The sequence below is a fragment of the Triticum aestivum genome, chromosome 6D (genome assembly GCF_018294505.1).
Source record: "Triticum aestivum cultivar Chinese Spring chromosome 6D, IWGSC CS RefSeq v2.1, whole genome shotgun sequence".
NCBI lineage: Eukaryota > Viridiplantae > Streptophyta > Magnoliopsida > Poales > Poaceae > Triticum > Triticum aestivum.
Window position 1 is genome coordinate 260,812,131 of NC_057811.1, and position 7,244 is coordinate 260,819,374.

At 48.2% G+C, this 7,244-nt stretch overlaps 1 long non-coding RNA gene across 1 annotated transcript; it reads left to right on the top strand.

Moving 5' to 3' along the window:
- Positions 1-4,125: 4,125 nt before the first annotated feature.
- On the top strand, positions 4,126-6,289 carry LOC123144594 (uncharacterized). Its single transcript, XR_006471748.1, has 2 exons — positions 4,126-4,700; positions 4,998-6,289. It is a non-coding gene; the product is annotated as an uncharacterized lncRNA (long non-coding RNA).
- The last annotated feature ends 955 nt before the right edge of the window (positions 6,290-7,244 follow it).

A 7,244-nucleotide genomic window follows, 5' to 3' on the forward strand; every position in this document is an offset into this window, starting at 1 on the left:
TGACATTGATAGAATTTATGATAAGATCATTGCAATCATGCTTTTTATCCAAAGATCGATCGTGAATCACTTTATAAAGCACTTCATCACAATTTTCAGATTCACGAATTTCAAGCAAAACCTCATAAAGATAATCTAGTGCACTCAACTCACTAGCAATAGGTTCATCATAATTGGATCTCTTAAAGAGATTTGCAAGTGGATGAGGATCCATAAACTTTTAGCAAGCGAAGATGCAAGCAAAAAGAAGGCACATGGTAACACAAGATCGTACGGAAGGAGGGCGAAGAAATGGCAAAAGTGAAGTGGGGGAGAGGAAAACGAGAGGCAAATGTCAAATAATATAATGCGAGGGATAAGAGTTTGTGATGGGTACTTGGTATGTCTTGACTTATGCGTAGACTCCCCGGCAACGGCGCCAGAAATGGCTCGTTGACGGGGGATCAAATCTTGACTTGACTTGATGTAAGCCTCCCCGGCAATGGCGCCAGAAATCCTTCTTGCTACCTCTTGAGCACTGCGTTGGTTTTCCCTTGAAGAGGAAAGGGTGATGCAGCAAAGTAGCGTAAGTATTTCCCTCATTTTTTGAGAACCAAGGTATCAATCCAGTAGGAGGCCACGCTCAAGTCCCACGCACCTACACAAACAAATAAGAACCTTGCAACCAACGCGATAAAGGGGTTATCAATCCCTTCACGGCCACTTGCAAAAGTGAGATCTGATAGAGATGATAAGATAATTTTTTTGGTATTTTTATGATAAAGATAAAAAGTAAAGATTGCAAAATAAACGGTAATAGAAATAACGGTATATTAATATGATAGACAATAGACCCCGGGGCCATAGGTTTCACTAGTGGCTTCTCTCAAGATAGCATAAGTATTACGGTGGGTGAACAAATTACTGTCGAACAATTGATAGAATTGAGCATAGTTATGAGAATATCTAGGTATGATCATGTATATAGGCATCACGTCCATGACAAGTAGACCGACTCCTGCCTGCATCTACTACTATTACTCCACACATCGACCGCTATCCAGCATGCATCTAGAGTATTAAGTTCATAAGAACGGAGTAACGCTTTAAGCAAGATGACATGATGTAGAGGGATAAACTCATGCAATATGATATAAACTCCACCTATTTATCCTCGATGGCAACAATACAATACGTGTCGTTTCCCCTACTGTCACTAGGATCGAACACCGCAAGATTGAACCCAAAGCTAAGCACTTCTCCCATTGCAAGAAAGATCAATCTAGTAGGCCAAACCAAACTGATAATTTGAAGAGACTTGCAAAGATAACCAATCATACATAAAAGAATTTAGAGAAGATTCAAATATTGTTCATAGATAATCTTGATCATAAACCCACAATTCATCGGATCTCGACAAACACACCGCAAAAGAAAATTACATCGAATAGATCTCCAAGAGAATCGAGGAGAACTTTGTATTGAGATCCAAAGAGAGAGAAGAAGTCATCTAGCTAATAACTATGGACCCGAAGGTCTGAGGTAAACTACTCACACATCATCGAAGAGGCTATGGTGTTGATGTAGAAGCCCTCGGTGATCAATGCCCCCTCCGGCGGAGCGCCGGAAAAGGCCCCAAGATGGGATCTCACAGGTACAGAAGGTTGCGGCGGTGGAATTAGGTTTTCGTGGTGCTCCCTGATGGTTTCGGGGTACGTAGGTATATATAGGAGGAAGAAGTAGGTTGGTGGAGCCACGAGGGGCCCACGAGGGTGGAGGGCGCGCCCAGGGGGTAGGTGCGCCCCCTGCCTCGTGGCTTCCTCGTTGGTTGCTTGACGTCCACTCCAAGTCCTCTGGATCACGTTTGTTCCAAAAATCACGCTCCCGAAGGTTTCATTCCGTTTGGACTCCGTTTGATATTCTTTTTCTGCGAAACACTGAAATAGGCAAAAAAACAGCAATTTGGGCTGGGCCTCCGGTTAATAGGTTAGTCCCAAAAAATAATATAAAAGTGTATAATAAAGCCCATTGAACATCCAAAACAGATAATATAATAGCATGGAACAATCAAAAATTATAGATACGTTGGAGACGTATCAGCTGCCCGCATACCTTTCGACAACTATATGAACTAACCGGACGAAATTCGTGCAAACAAAGCAAATTTCAAATTAACCGGATGATATTCATTACATTTTGAAAACTTTTCCTATAAACTGGACGAAATTCATTACATATTTCGCACAAACCATACTAAAACCTACTGTAAACCTAATCTATGATCACGGGCGCATGGCCACCATGTCCGGCCATGAGCCCCGAGAACTGGCGCTCCGGCCATTGCCTTTGCCTCTTCCTCATCCGCCTTGGCTTTGTCTAGCTCCGCCTAGATAACCTCCTCCTCCGGAGCACATGGTTATGAAGATTTCCGCCTCCACGTCGCCGTCAAGCAGCTAATCGGCCGCCGATGTTTACCCCACCAAGCTTGACATCAACTGAGTGGAGGAGCGGTGGCCTTCCTCGGACTAGAGCGGCGACAACCTACCATGTGCTACTCTTCCTCGCTGCCGGTTGTGCCCGTGCACGCGTGCCGGCTTCATGGTCGTGGCGGCGGAGGGCGGCCGGGGGGAGCCAGCGATCTCCTTCGTCTGCTCCTGCAACCGTACGTCCAAGAGAGCTTTGGAGCGTGCCTGGAGCGGAGCCGCCGATGTCCTTCGTCTGCTCCTGCGACAGTACGTCCAAGAGAGCTTTGGAGCGCCAGGAGGCCATGGTTGGAGTGGTGCCGACAGAAGGAAGGGACCAGAGGAGAATGACTGTCGGTCTTTGGCTATGGCTGGGAGTTGGGGCTAAAGTAATAGAGCGTAAGAATGGCAATGAGCCGCGGCAGACGGATGGACGGCTGGCGCCGGAGTACGTTCGTCGGCAGCCGCGTGTCATTAATGTGGGCGGCGGACGGACGGATGGCCGTGGTGTCGTTAACCGGAGCAGTCACTTGCACCGGGATGCCGCGCGGGTCGCTCTCTCGGCTGTCGCGCTGCTGCAATGCCGGCACCAGTGAGAGGTCGTGTCGCGCGTGAATGCGGACGATGCTTCTGTGACTTAACTGCAGGTGCATGTGGGTCACTGACATGTGGGACCAACAGGCATCTGGCCCACATGTCAATGACCCAACTGCACCTGCAGTTAAGTCACTGAAGCTCAGTCTCGTGAATGCGGCATTGACGTTCTATAGAGACGGTGACCGTTTCAGGCAGGAAGCGCGCGCTAGCGATGGAAGGGGTTTCGGTAGGCCAGGGCGGTCAAACGCTGGCTTGGTGGTAAAATGTGAACTCATGGATGACGAGCCTTTGAAGCGTATGCGGCACGTAAAGACAATTAGGCATTCATGCAACCACTCTTGTCGCCAGCTAGCCTTCGACGACCACCATTAGACACCACATAACCATGCATAACTTACGAATAATGGACGAATCAATCAAACACACACTCATGTGCAGTGGCACTACGATCGGTCGCTCACAATACATATATAGGTACCATAGTACCCTCTCTAGCTAGGTTGTTTTATAGATTGTCGTTCTGATGGATGATATATATGAGCAAGGCGCCGAGTCACGTCGTCGCATCGTGTGTAGAGCCATGGCTAACGTCGAGCATCTCGGCGCCCAAGCACGAGTATGACGTTGGTGTTGAGCCAGGTGAATACATGCTCGGTGTTCGTGGAGGCCGCCAGCAAACGTCTAAACAGTAATGTCAGGCACCGCCGGGGCGCGCAGGTGACGGGCCATGAGCAGAACTTTGATTGAGAGAGCGATGTGCATGCATTAGCATGGTTCGGCAGCGTGAGCGTGAGTGTCTGCACGCATACATGCTACTTGCATCTATGGATGGTGTCCCTAATGTGTGCATCACGTATTCCAACCTATAAGGAGCCTAGCCAACTTGGTTCAGGGAGCTCCCCCGATTTGGTTCATTTCTGACCATCGGATCGGTCATCTAGTGCATTTGGGCCGTCACATCTTCACCTTGTGGTCAAACCAAAATTTCACCTCGCAATCGTTTTCACTAGCCAATGACAGGTGGGCTCGTCTCGTGCTCTCGTTGGCTGGGTGAGCCTTTCCCATGTCCGCGAGGGATTCACCAATCCCCTCCGCCCGTGCCCCACGCTCGACCTGCAAAACAAACAAAAAGGTCAAACCCTAGCCGCCAACCCTTCTCGTCCCGAGCCCTGCACCCCTTCGCCTCGTCTCCTCCCCGCTCATCCTCTCCTCTCCCACGCCGCCGCCCCCTCTCCTTGTTCGTCTCAGCCGCGTCCTCTCTTCCCCGTGTCGTCCCCCCCTTCCTCCTCCTCTATCCTCCCTCCCTCGTCACCACGGCCAACCATCTCCCGCCGCTTAGGCCTCATGGCGGCGGCCGGATCGTGGTGGAGGCAAAATGCCATGGAGGGTCTGACGCCTATGGGCGCAGCAGGGGTCAGTGGAGTGACGGATACGGGAGGCGTAGGCGGCTGAGGGAGGCTCAACGGCGAGAGCAACACCAGCAAAAGTCTCTCTTTCCCCCTGCCCCCACTCTCGTCCCCCATGTTGTCTCACGGATGCGGGTGGGGACTGTTGGGGCACCGCGGGGAATGGAAGGCAGAGGTCGTGTGCGGGCCCGAGGCTCCACGAGGAGGTTGTCGGGGCTGGTTTCCTTCCATACTAGCTGTCGAGCTCCACGCATTGGTGAGTCCTCAATCCGGCCCAATCTACCAGCCTCCCTCAGGCTGCAGCAGGCCTGAGGCGTAGGCTGCCATGGCAAGGCTACATCCATGCATTCTGTACAGGCTGCCATCTCCTCCCCTCTCTCTCCTGATTTGCCTCTTCCACTTTCTCATTTGATTTAATCCCTTGTGCATATATTCTTATATATGCCTACATCATGCTAGGTGACTGTCTGATCTACCATGTGATTTGTGGTTCGCGTAAAGTCATGAAATTTGATCTTGACAGTGAGACGATTTACTCTGTTTGATCAAATAGGTAGAAGCCGAAGCTGTTTTACTTGAATCTGATGACGTCCCTGCTGCTATAAGTTAGGAAATTGACAAATTCAACATTGACAAGCTGGTCTTGCGCTCTTCGTCCAAAAGCATATTCCAGTGAGATTCTTATTGTGGATGTTTCAGCCTCAACCTGAATTTTGTTTAACCTACTACGGAAAGACCTTTTAGGGTGATTAGCTGCAGTACTATGACAAATAATCTAAAAGGATCATTGTCTTCTCATTTAATATTCTAGGTGCCGGACAAACACTGAAGGTTGCACTGCAACTACTTGACTACAAGTTTTATGTGGAATTTTTCTGTGCAGCTTGCACAAACTCAGTGAGATGAGGAATCATCATCTCTCACATTTTTTCTCTTGAAAGGGAGGTGTAATCCCCTACATTTTTTTCGCAGAATCACGCATGTTTCTAATCCTTGCCAGAAAGTTTCCATCGCTCGGTTCCTAAAGGCATGATGCCTCATTTAGATTATCTATGTCAGTTTGTTTGTATTCAGAAAAGTAAGACATGATGCCTCATTTAGCTTATCTTATCTCGGTGTGTTTGTGCTCAGAAAATTAATTTGTTTATTTTTGCTTTTTGAGGGCTATAACAATAGAGAATTTCATTGTTGAAAATCTTATAAAGAGATCGAGGATAAAAAAATGCAAGTAAACTCCACTTTTCTTCCGTATTTTTTATGCACACCTTCTTAATCTGTATTCAGAGAAAGATGTTGCTCTGTTGAGAAAATGTTATTAGATGAAAAATATTCAGCATTCAAAGTTTTTTCTCCAAATTTCTTTGTGTGTGCAACTATGATCTGTTTTCCTTGCAGCCAAGCCAATGGATATGTGCAGGGGGCTGCGATGGGGCAGACGGCGGCAGGTGGCAGCAATAGGGTTTGGCAGATGCTCCGAGACCATGAAGACCCTATTCAATGGTATGCCCTTTCTGTTTGGTTTTTGGGGGTTCCATCTCCAGATTGGTGCGATGTGTGATGCAGATGTGAAGCATGACATGGTGAAGGAGGATCCCGACATGTTAGCCCCCACAATCGCGCAGTTGGAGGGCATGCGCGATCTTGGTAAAACCTATTTTTATCGAGAAAGACAAACCTTTTCAAAACACTCATTGTATAGATTTTGAAAGACAATTCTATCTTTATTTTTCATACCAAGGCGTGTTTTTGTTTTACATTAGACTCTATACTATTAAATTAAGGCGTGTATATTGATATCATTATACAAAACATTACACCATGTTTCCTATTAAAGGGATTAAACCATGGAATTTTTTTCATCGCGGACATGGCTTTAGCGTGCCTCTGCGCCATTTGGCGCAACGGGTCCACTAGTGATATAAAAAATCGGTTTATGCATTTAACGCAAAGTATTTCATTTTCATTTGGCTGACGAGTGTGCGTTCCAGCGACGAGTCCGTGGTTTGATTCCTCGCATACGAATAATTTAGGTTTTTAATTTTTTCTCCACTGACAGGCAGGCCCGCATAGATAGATAGTAGATACAGAACACGAGCTGATGAGGCGCATGCGGATTGTTTGACTGGTCAACCAGACAAATACGGAGCTATACGCTGAGCCAGTGACCGTATAATCACCATATCTCGTATACAATGATCAAAGTGAGCTATCAAGACAAGTTCGATAACCGCCAATGCATTTTACTCGGTAATAAATGACCAAGATTCAATGGGAATCCAAATTTCCTTCGTCTTCTGTGCTTGAGCTCTTGACAAACCAATGCACTATATGGTTATCCGCCACTCCACCCCAGAGCTCTCACCAACTGTCGTTCATGCCACCGCGCCGCACACTAACCGGTAAGGAAGCGATGTCATCCTGGCGCGCCGAGTTCCTCGCCGCCCACGACTGCACATAAAATGGTAGGGAAAAGATGGCACCCCGTCGTGTCGAGTTCATCGCCGCTTGCGACCTCACACCTACCTGGGCGGACTTTGAAGCTGCCAAGGCCGAATGGGCGGTACAGCAAGAGGCGGCCAAAGCCGCACAAAGGGAGCGGAAAAGGCAGAAGCACTCAAGAAAAGAGAGGCCCGCCGCCGCAAGAAAGAAGAGGACGCACGCGCTGCTGCGGAGAGGTCGGCGGAGATCCAAGCACAGTGGGGTGTCGCTGACAAAGCCGGGAAGGAGAACGACGGCGTCTGGCCAGCATGTGAGAAGTAGCAGTACTAGTAGTTAGTGTGTGTGTCTGTGTCGCCCGTAT